Raw genomic sequence first — 12,682 nt, 5'->3', positions numbered from 1 at the left:
GGTGTTAAAGCTATTGAAAAAGTCTAACCAAAGGATGTTCTGGTGCTTATGGGATTTGAACTACTTCAAAAAAGTATAAATAAGCCCCAGGAGGACAATCTTCACACATCATCATCCAAAGATACAGGACAAACACTTCCCAGCAGTTTTCACAGACACAAATGGGACACAGAAGCACACACTCACTCACTCTTTGGCTATAACCCACGGAGGAAAGATAACTCTCTTTCTAAATACACAATGTTCTGAAACAGAGAGTTTCCTTTATCTCAGATTAAAATAAACTCAGAGTTTTCACTAAACCTACTTCCAAAGCAAATACTGCATCTCAGTGATTGTGGAAGCCTGTCCAAGGTGTACACTGCCCCTCACCCAATGAGACCTGGGATAGGCTCTACAACAGTAACGATCTTAACTGTGTTTGGAGTGATCTTTAGTTTTAAGAAATCATATTTGTGTGTATTTTTCTTGAAAAGTTCTCAGTTTTGTCTTTTACGGATGTCTTCGGTCGGCTATCTAAACACAATATTTAAACTTTTCACCACTTAAGTTTTGAAAATCATTTTTTGCAAATTCACACTGTTCTGGTAAATCAAAGATATCAGAAAAACATTACTGCTAATGCAGTTTTCAGTGTTTTGATACCACATGTAGCTTCAAAACAGAACAGTTTAATGCACAAATATGCCAATGGACCTATGAGCATCACTCTCTCTTTCACAAGCTACAATATTGGGCAGAAATGAATCAAACCCACACACAGTGATCATCCCATAAGTCTTCACACACACTGTGATCAAGCTCAAGGTCACATTTGTCATTTATGGGCAGTAGCCTGTGAATTGTAATGGACTGTGAGCTGGGTGAGCTACTGTGCCATTAAAGTTGTGGTTTGTTGTTGCACTTTTTCTTTTAAGAAGTGAGTATTCTTAATAAGCTACATATAACATGATGAAACAACACCACTGTAGTGATGGCGAGCATTTGTGAAGTATGTAAGGAGCAAGATGTTAAATTATTTGGTTTCGAACGGTATTTTTTGCATTCAATTTGTGCTAGATTAGATCAGGACTGGTAGATGTTGCCTCTATGTGCTCAGATCTTGTCTGTGCACTTATTGTAATGGGATGTAATCTACACCTGCAAAGTTAGTGTCACTTAAAATTCAATAGTGTATTTTATTTTTGACAGACTCTATCCCAACACATTTTCTTTGGCACTTTCGTAGCTGTTGGGAAGAAGAACAAGATGAGGTTCGGTGGAAGACAGCATATCTGTCTGTTGCCACGTCAAAGTGAACTGTTTATTCAGTGCACTTGTAAAACTCAAAAAATGTCAACATAATAGCCCGAGATTGTATTTTTATCTACCTTCTTTATACCAGTCCAGGGTGAATCTAAAGGTGTGAGCTGACTGAGCAGTGGTGTAACTTTGGGGGAAAGGCGAAACATCTCTGGCGCTCAGGTGAATAGTCGGTGTCAGCAGAGATAGCCGAGGTGAGAAAGCACTATTTGATGGCTGACGAAAATGTGAAGAATCACTGGGTCGAAAGTCACAACACAGCAACTCATTTTGTGGGGGGGATTGAATCCATAATAGAGGATTTCATACCTCACGATTTATGCCCAGCTCTGTCTTTAGTGCTGTTGCCAGACAGAATGTAGTATATGAACCAAAACAGGCAGTCGGATTAAGAAGGTCAGCTGGATGGATTTTGGAGATGCTGTAAAAAAGAAAAAAAAGGAAAGCCTTAAACCATTAAATGGTTTCCTAACAAGTATTTGAATGGAAAAATTGAGGCATCAATCTTGTTCTGAGTTGGACCAGGTAAGTAAGCTATTTTTTATGATAAGCTTGGAGAAATTTGTATTCAAAAAACAAAAAAACCCCAAATCACTCAGCAAGTTGTTTTTCATCCTAACTGTACCATTAATTACAATGCTTATATCGAGACTCCCATAAGTGTGTCCTCTGCCATGATGGAACCAGTACATACTGTGCAATTTATTATCCAGACAATAAGAGCTGGCGCTGCCTTTAAATTAGAAACGAGGAGAAGCTCTCACATCACATTTTCTGCTGTTTATTGAAAGTGTAGAAGCAAGAAGCAATCTGAGCGGTTAATATTTTCCATTTTCTGCCTAATCTGCAACTTTAGAAAGATCAAACTACTTCCCTTTTTTTGTATTTTGCTCTGAAATGAAACATCTGTTTGTTTGAACAAAAGGACACTGCCATCAATTATAACTTTCCCCCCATCCAATACAATTCCTGTGCCCCCTGGTGCAAGTACCCATCTCAGTGCTTTTAAGGTCTGCTTGACATGCTCTTCACCAGCTCCACAGTGAATCGACTCTTCATGGACCACCTGCTATCACTGGCTGGAGGCATTTTTCTTTCCTTCACAATCACATCCTTCTTTGACATGAATGAATGTATTACCATTTTTATACTTACTTTGAATATTTCTTCAACACTGTTTGAATGTCTAATAGGAGTGTTGCCGTGTCTGTGTATGCTACCATCTCTGGCTATCATAAAGGTTGGTGTCCAGGCAAATGTCAGCTTTGTTCTGTTGATATTGATCCTCGTTAGTATATAAAACAATGAATGTGTGTTTGACTCTTGAGTTTCATATTTCACAAACACAAATAGATTGTAATTGAAATAATAAATCAGATTGATTTCTGTAATTAATCCATTTATATCAATTGGTGTTAATATTGTGATTTTTGTAATCCATCTTACTCCACAAGGAGACATTTTCGTTGGTGCCAAATTCATAATGCAGATGACAGCTACCCCATATGGGTTAGAGAGCTATCTTGGGTGACAAGAAAAACAAGAAGTCGAGCAGCAGATGTTATGACCCCCCCAGAGCTCTGTTCTTAACATCAAGTTAGTTTAGGATTACCTGAAAAGACAGTCTACATCCATGGGGGCAACGAAAGGTTGGAAAACTAAGTGAAACAGCTAAAAAGAAACAGCTGGAGAAACACTTTGAAAGTAATTGGTTTAATTGGCAACAGGTCAGAAATCACTGACATCTCAAACATAGTACTACTGTGTGTCATGGTGTGTTTGAGGTGTGGACCAAAAATGCAGGCACGGGAGAAAAATGGAGTATAACAAAAAGCAAGCTGTTTATTTGGGCCGAAAAACATGAATACAAAATAAGGCAAAAATGAACAATTGTTATAACTAAAACCTAAACTGGGAAAAATTAGACTGTGATGACTTTGAAAAAGTCATGAACATGATTCAGAGCAGGAGCATGCAGGAACCGTGCCATGAAGGGAGGAAAACAGACCACCTGACAAAGACTGAATGAAAACACACAGACTAAATACACACAGGAGGTGATCAGGGAAGTGGAAACACATGGGGAAACAGCTGACACAAATGAACATAAAGGCGTAACAGGGGAAGAGTAATCCTAACTAATAATACCAACACCAGTAGAACTTGACATTTAATATAAGAAATCAAAAAATACAAAATAAACTGAAAATGCTGGGTCACAGAACCAGCCCCTGACAACTGTGCATCTCCACATCTCCACCAGACTCAGGAGGAGAGAGATCTCTGGCTTGTTATCAGCATTCAGTTCAGTCACCCTCATCTCTTATGGTTTGGGGGTGCATCAGTGACTATGGAATTGGCAGCTTGCACATTGGAAAAGTACCATCATTGTTGAAAGGCATATATACAGGTTGTAGAGCAACACACGCGCAGCATATGCAACATCCAGACAATGTCTTTTTCGGGCAAAGCTTTGCATATTTTAACAAGAAAATGATAAACTGCAGGATGCTGAAATGGCCTGCCTGGAGTCCAGATCTTCCACTAACTCAAAGAATATGGTGCAAGACTCTGACAAGACTCAGAACTATCAAGCAGGTCCTGTATCAGACATGACTGGGACAATATTGCTCTCCCAACATTTACATACAGTATATATAGAATAGGGGATGTTACACATTACCCTGCCTGAAATGTTTTGAGACGTGTCATCAAATTCAAAACCAGCGTATTATGTATAATGGTACATTTTCTCAGCTGTTTTCTATTTTCCACTGTGAATCAAATATGTATTTATATGATTTGCAAATCATTATATTTAGTTTACATTTTACAGTCACAACTTTTTCAGACTTAGGATTGTAGCAGAGTTTTTGGACAATGTCATTTTCTCTAAATTTGCCACTTTACACCTCCATGATTGATTCAAAACAAGTGCAGACTTTCGGCTTTAATTCAAAGACTAAAAGTATTGTTATAACTGTTTTGAAATTACAGCCATTTTTAAACATATTTTCCAATTTTCAGAGGCTCAAAACAAATTAGAGAAACTAAGCTGATTTTAAATAGAAGACTTTCAGGGAGTTTTATTTTAAATGAAAATTACAGTTAATGACTGCCTGAAGTCTGGAACCCATGAAAATCTCCAAATGCTTTTTCCAAATGCTGTTTTAAACGAACGAACTAATTACTGAGATGTGTGCTTTGCCTTATGAAACCCTTGGGTTGCTTTTACAATAGGCTTTGGGTCATTATCCATTTTCACTGTGAAGCGCTGTCCAGTCAGTTTTGTGCATTTGGCTGAATTAAGGCTGACAGTATGGCCACTTCATCCTGCTAGTCCTATCAGCAGTCACATCATCAATAAACTCTAGTGACCCTGGTTCCTCTGGCTGCCATAACATTGCCTCCACCATGTCTGATAGATGATACGATATGCTATCATGATCATGAGCAGTTCCTTTCCTTGCAACTAAATATATTGTATATCAACAAAATTACGTTGCTACACTACTCGAGGTGAAATATATTTAAATAGATAATTAATCAGATGCCTTGATAGGTAACTATAGCCAAATAGCCAATGGCATGCTTCTGGCAAGTTTTTATGCATGTATAATGTGACAAGATGTTGACATGAACTGGAGACACACACATGCAATCTATTTTGCAGGGGATACAGATGAAACAGATTCCTTTATGATCTTACCAAAGAAACAGGTGGTTCAAATGTTTTTTCTTTTCCCTTCATTTACAGAATACAAAATACAAAATCTGTGTGCCCCAGATCACACCTGATCTTCTTTATATAACAAAACACCTTTTTCCCCATCAAACTGAAAATTTTGTTCATTTTGAAATGTTATTTTATCAGTGGTTCTTCACTTGTATCTGTGTATTTATTATTTCTCATTCTCATTCAGCCATTTCCAATCCAATCCAATTTTATTTATTGCTATCTGTTTATCTGTTGGACAAAACAGATAAACAATATTGTTTCAAGAGTTACATCTGATATAAATTAAACTTGAATCACAAAACCCACTTGACTTGCAGCTTTCATAGTTCTGACTTGTACTCAGCCAAAAAGCCAAAGAAGGGTAAGGATCCAATCTGGGTTTTACTGTTTAATAATATCCTCATATATATGAAACTTTGCAGTTTCCATCCATTCTCCAAATCCCGTCTGAGTTCTGTCTGACATTTAAAAATATCCAACCTGTCCTTCATCTCAACGTGACCTTGAGTTTTTGACCGTTCTTTGTCCAAACTACACCCACAGCTCTATACCAGATGATTTCAGTACACAGCAAATTCAAAAGTGTTAAATTTTTTGGTGTTAATAGTCTTCTTGCAAAAGTAGAGTTAATTTTACTCTAAGCAGAATCACATTCTTTTAATGTAACTCTGAGGTGTAAAATGATAGTAGTTAAAATCGAGTGTTAAAAATGAGTGTTTCTCTGTCAAATCTGGAGGTGTTAAAATGGAAACATTAACTCTTGACCTCTTAACTCTGAACTCCTAGAGGGGCTATGACACCAACAGAGTAAATTCACAGACTCCGCCCCCAGCACGGCTCCAATCGAAGCTGAAGTGAAGCCGTTTCAGAACATTTTGCTCTACATATTTGAGTTGTTTGCCATGCTTGGTAAGTCATTTTTTCAAAGATTGTTTCAATTATTATTATGAGCTTTTACTTCTGTGGCTCTTTGGAGTTGAGACAAAACTGTGTGAAAGCATTAGCCATGTTGCTCGGTGATAGCATAACATTCTGTTTTAGCTAGCTGAAAGGTATTGTTTGCGGGCAAATACCACAGCCTTGAAAAAAGCTTGCATGTGAATTTTCAGTCAAACTTTTGGTCAAACACACCTAAAACAATGTCTAGAATGTGAAATGTTGGTATAATGGTGCTACTTGAAGCCTGAAAACGATCGCCCATAAAAAAACAAACAAAAAAAAAACGAGCAAACAGCAGTAGCGGACATCCTGACTGGATTCTACGTTAGCATAGATCCCTCCAGAGTTTTGTGCACACGGTTTAGGTAAAAATTAAAAAGGTTGAGGTTTTACATTTAGTTCAGTATTACCTGTTGCCTGTGTCCTTGTCTTTTGGGAAAATACTTTACACAAGTAATGGCTCAAAGAGGATTTGCAATTGTTTACTGGATTATTTGTGCCATTAATAAGTGTCAACTAATTTTTATTCAATCTCCACACAGGATATGCTTGTGAAGATGGAATATGGGGGAGAGCAGAAGTGCGTTGAAGTTCCACAAAGGGATGAATGGAGGACATGCATATTGTATTGAAGAAATAAGTGATGAGAATGCTGTTATTTGCATTTACCATGTCAGACCTTTTGATAAACAAAATTCTAATGAAAGTGAGAACATGTATACTGTTACATCTTTCAAAAAATGTTTTGAAATTGTGGTGCACAGTTCAGAATAAATGTTTTTCAAATACCATTGCATCTTTTTTGTAAATGTTTATTTCCAAAAGAAATTTCTAGAAGTTCAGAACAGTAAAATTCCCGCTTTTTAGAATGAATTAGAAGATAACTCTTACGTAGTTAAACTAAAATACTCTTTGAGAGTTAATATATAAACTCTTAACACCAAGTGTTAAATTATCAACTCCAGACAGATTTGGTGTTTAACACTAAATCAGAGTTAACGTACCAACTCTCCAAAAAGAGTTAAATTAACACTCTCTGGTGTGGACCCATATAGACACTTTAATAGTGTTGAAATCAAATCCGACAGTGTTAATTTGGACATGCTGGATTTGCTGTGTACCCATCATACACTGTCACGTTGAACACGATGCATCATGTGGTCAAAACCCTTTTATGTCCACTCTTTGTTTAGCCACTGTGTTTACTGGTCATGCATTCCTTTTTCCCAGTGAGTGCACTTGCAAATACATGAAACAAGCAGTAACATATGCTGAAGTTTTTGTGCTCAACATTCTGTGCACGAAATGTTCCTTTCATAATGTTCATACCCAACATTCTCTGCACAGGATGTTTGTGCGCAATATTCTGTGCACAGAATATTCGGGCACATCAATTTCTTATTGGAAGAATAAATATCGTAATAATCCTGTTCTAAATATTAGTAGTAATAAGTTAGTAATAAGTAATATTTTTATTTAGCTAAAAAATAAACTTGCAAAAATAAAGAGAATCGTTGATAATAAATGAACATCTATATTTACATGCCATTTATTTGATTTTGTATCACTTTCAGTGAGACGTTTTTGTCTTTATGGAGGATCAACTATATACACACTGTTTGTACGGTAAACATGGTCACATAAAGGAAAGCCAACAGAGCAATCTAAGGCTGATAGACACTTATAAATGCAATTATCTTAAGAGGCAGTGTCAGTGTATTGAAATGTGCCCTGCTTACAAAGGACTTCTAAGGGATGGAAATAAAAAATGGGGGAGGTTAGCTTTAATTTTTTTGCAGTTCTCAAATTGGATTGCTCATTGGATTGCAGAGAGTATTCTTGCTGGCCTGAATGTCCTCTGTTGTTTTGGTTGTTGGAAAGTATTCTCTTATGATTTAGTGCAGCTAGGTCCAGACGTTGCCCAGCCAATCAGATGAATATTAGAGCCCTCCTCCCTCTCTGAGCCAGTCAAACAAACTCAAAGCCCCGAGTCTTTTCTGGCACAAAAGCCACGATTAGCCAGAGCTAATCTGCAGTAAGTCACTGTGGTTACTGAGGCTACTGTCTTCTTAGAGAAACGTGTGTCTTCCTACAGAGCAAAGCAAAAACAGGCTCATATTCTTTTTAGAAACATAAAAAAAAATCCCAACCTTATTCTTAAATCTAATTACATTTTCTGCATTATCAACAAAAATCTTTGACTGTAATTTATTATTCTGAAATGTCTTTTCAGTCAGAACACACCCAAACTCAGCCTTCATTTTTATGTTAACCAAACACTTGTAAAGCAACGCTGACTGATCTTGAAGAGTTTAAATTAAAATACCTGTCTCTTTACTTCAGGTAGAATATCTGACAGATTTTGGCAGGCAGCTTTTTGTCAACTAAATAGTGGGCCAAGCTCCAGGATGAGTGTCTTGTTGGAATTGACTGGTGTCATGGTTGGTGTGATATCTCGGCAGGTGACCAAGGAGCAAGCATCTGTTTTCACTCATTCATCGGGTTCAAGGAGTACAAGGCTGGCAAAGAGCATGCAGTGAGAGCCAGTGGACCATTTGGCAGGGTTTGGGCTGTGTGTGCTGCGTACGCCTCTTTGCCGGCAGCACAGTGATGGACTTGTGTACCAGATCTGTTTGTGTTTTTTTTTTTTTTTCAGATTTGTGAGTTAGTTGTCTTTGGAGGAAGCCATGTTTTCCTAGTTTTTTTTTTTTTTTATTTTTTTTTTTTTTTTTTGTGTGGCTCTGTTACTCCTAAACATAACATGCAATTCTTATTGTGCTTAAGCCATTTTAGTACCTCTACAGTTTTCAAAGGCTCTCTCCTTCTGTTCAATTTGCATAACTCACATACATATTTCCATTTTATCAGACAAGCTTTAATGAACAGATCTCAGATTACTGTTTTATGTCGCCTTTAATCCATCCAGTCAGGTAACACCTTCTGGATTGCCTCTGCTGAGCAGATTTGGATCAGGAGACCCTGGACTGCCTGCCAATCAGCACAGCGAGCGTTCAGCATGTGAACATTGACTGAAATGCACTCAGGAAATAGCCGAATAACCAAACACATTTATCTGTAAAGGAGCACGAGATGCAGCTTTGTTACTATGAGGCTGATTGCCATTTGCAATCAGTTTCATAAAATGTGAACGCTGTGACTTTGATCATATTTTCAATTGACATAATCTCACAATTCCTATACTGTATATCACCAGCCGAATGAAGACGTTGTTCAACAGACAAGTATTTTCAGTGCTGGCTATTCAGGTGTCAAGGTTGTTCCGCACATCTGCACACATCCTGAAGGTATCACATGTCTGCAGGTAGTTAATGTGTACTGAATAATTAGCACAGCATAAGCAATCGTTTGAGAGTGTACTGTAACCATTTAAAAAAGATTTAAAAAATAATCATTTATATATCCCCAAAAGTTGTATCTGTTCATCTGGGCGTAGCGTTTCCAGATGAACAGAATCAACTTTTGGGGATTTACTTACTTGGATGATTGAGCATGCATTAAAATATCCATCCATCCATCCATCCACTTCCGCTTATCCTTTTCAGGGTCGCGGGGGGCGCTGGAGCCTATCCCAGCTGTCATAGGGCGAAAGGCGGGGTACACCCTGGACAGGTCGCCAGTCTGTCGCAGGGCATTAAAATATCATTTATGTAAATGTGTTCTTTCGAAATAAGTGTTAAAAAAATATAAAGGAAACACACCTTTAATAAAGTTATGTAACTGTTACATTATTTATTGTGAAATATGAATAAGCAACGATTAATGCATAAACTAGCCATCAAAGCATTTACAAAGCTTTTTACTGAAATTAATTTTCTGACTACATGAAGCTACATGGATGTATCTTCAAGTTGTTATGAAAGTCAGACATGATTTTATGGTGGAAATCATTACATGGGCAAAAAACAATTTGTTACTGAATCCCTAAAAGCAAACCTCTATAATGCAAAGAAAAAAAAAATATCCAAAGACAGCTGCACCTGCCTTCTCTGCACCTGAGCTCATTTAAAATGCACACAGGCAAAGTGTTCTGATCAATAACAATTTAAAATTCTTTTTGGAAGTAATGGATGCTATGAGGAGAGAAGCCAGGCAAATTTAAATATCCATGAAGCACTACAAGGTTTTGGAGTTTGTTGCTTGCAGCATACATGCTAAGTGTCCATCTTTGAAAAACACGTCTGTCATAATCCTTAAAACTAACATTTTTTGGTGGAGTCTAAAGCAAGACCCGAAGCAGGACACTGTGCAGTTTCAGCGGTTTACTGATGAGAATTCAGAATTCACAAGGGAGACTTGTAACTGGAGAATCACCCAGAGTCTGCATCACAGAGTTCTCAACTCTGTCAGAAAAGAGAAGGAGATGAGTTCAACTAATGCGAAGAGGCAGACTCAGATTACTCAAACTGTTTCAGATTCTTGCTAGGGATTTCCAGGAAGAAGGCAGTGGGGATAGCGACTGGTCAGAGTAACTCAGGTAGTTGGAATCAGTGGAGAGTTTACATGCAGTTGAATGTGAAAGTTGCGTGTATTTTGATAATTTACATTTGCACTACCATTTACATTAAACAGCTTTAACATCTATATACTGGATAATGGATATGTCATGGTCCTGGGTCGGTGACCCAGCGCTTTAAGTTTATTATTATCATTTTCCAATTTATTATCATTATTATTATTATTGTTTGAGTTCTACGTGTTATATTCGGTCTGCCTCTGAGTCTGCGTCTGTATCTGTCTGTCTATGGTGTCACCCCGTCTGTTTGTGAATCTGTCTGTTTAGTTCAATGTCTTGTCTGGTTCCATGTGTCTGAGTTTCCTGTTTTATTGTGAAGGTCTGTGTCGTATGTGAGTGTGCTCAGTTTATGTTTCCCCTGTCTCGTCAGCTGTGATTTCTCCCAGGTGTGTTCCCCTCCTGTCTCTCATCCCTTGATTACTGCCATCTGTGTATTTAAGCCCTGTGTTTCTCTGTGTCAGTGTTGCGTCGTAATCGCAACTTGCTGTGTGTTTGTAATGTCCTGTCCGCCAGCACCTCGGTTTAGAGTTTTGTTTTTTGTAAGTTTTATTTTGTGAATCATTCCTCCAGCAATAAAGCTGCGTTTTCAGTTTATTCCCACCTCCAAGAGTCCTGCAATTTTGGGTCCACCACTTCTGCTTGCCTGCCACACAGCCAACCATGACAGGATATGCTGCAGTCAGTTAATTTATTGACCATTACACTAGCCAATGCTGCGGTAGTAATGTTATCACATTCCAGTTAAATTGCATCAAGCTGCTGGTCAAAACACACAAAAATTTCTCTCCTCAAATCCTCTTTAAAAATACTGTTACAAACAGCAAAAGCCAGAAAAGCAAAGAGAGAAAATAAATGAAGGAAAAACAGATTCAGAACCACTTTTTCATCCTTGGTAAAAGTAATTTAAATTCAATGAAGAAGAGACTGCTAAAAGGCACTAATGATAATTTACTGACATTTTGACATGATAATAAATTAAAAAATTCTTAACACATAATTATGTACTTTACTCTGAACAAACAAGCTAAGTCATACTAAATGTCCTTCATGCATGCAGCTTCAAAAGCTTCACCTTTGTGTTCATTCTGAAAAGAGTGCAGAGGGCAAAAAGCCAGGGTCTAAATGAAAGTCTGCTTAGCCAGTCATGTGCTTCTATTAAAGATAAAGGACATAACCTAGGCTTAAAAAACACAAACTTCCTTAATTAATTCAACACATAAAACATCTTAAAGGTAAGTCACATATTAGCAAATGTATAATAACTTGTATGGCATACTGTATTGTATTCAACTATTATTCTGCATAAATAATTACAATAAACAATTGCTTAAAGAGCATTAAATTCACAGAAAAATAGTTTCTGTGTTTGCACTTTTCAAGTGCTCCATATCTATGTCTCACATAAGGTCAGTCTTTGCTTTTCACTTAAACAACTAATTTAATTCACAGCCAAATACTATAATAAAATGTGTTTGCAAAAGAGACATAATGTTGGATGACAGTGTGTACTGTAAAGTATTCCTGTGACCTTTTAAAGAATTCTCCAATACTAAAAAAAATTGTAATCAAAACTATAGGAGTGCATGCTAGAATTAGAAGAGGATAATATAGGGCTTGAGAAGAGATATTTAGAAAGTACGATGGTGTGTGAAGTGATTTTTAGAAAGACGAGGCAAAGCGGAGTGAGTCCCTGAGCTGAATTTGCATTTGTTTTTACTGGGCATCAATTGAATATTTTTAACATTTAAACAACAATAACATATTTGCATTGTGTGAGAGATACAAGCGGATTAATAGCGGAGTGTTGGCTAGTAGCTTGTCCTTTTTGTTTTCATATGGAACAACCCATTTATTCTTTTCCTGTTCAGGGACACATTTGGGCAAGAGTGTATCCCACCTCTCAACCATTTTGACCATGGTTTACGCTCTATCTCAAACAAACACATTCATACTCATAATAACACGTGTCATTCAGAGCTCCCATTTCACCTGACCTGCATGTCACTGGGCTGAGGGATTGAAATGGTGCACCTGGTAGAAACCCATTCATGGTGAACATACAAACAGAAACAGTGCAGGCTACTCTGCCACAATTTATACCATAATCACTGTCTGTTACTCAAATTTATTTAAATCTTGTTACACTACTTCTGTGTTAATTGTGGCTG

Source organism: Haplochromis burtoni, unplaced genomic scaffold (assembly GCF_018398535.1).
Source record: "Haplochromis burtoni strain Fernald_Lab_line unplaced genomic scaffold, NCSU_Asbu1 Contig_109, whole genome shotgun sequence".
Taxonomy (NCBI): Eukaryota; Metazoa; Chordata; class Actinopteri; order Cichliformes; family Cichlidae; genus Haplochromis; species Haplochromis burtoni.
The sequence above is the reverse complement of the archived record's forward strand: the minus strand, read 5'-3'. Positions refer to the sequence as shown.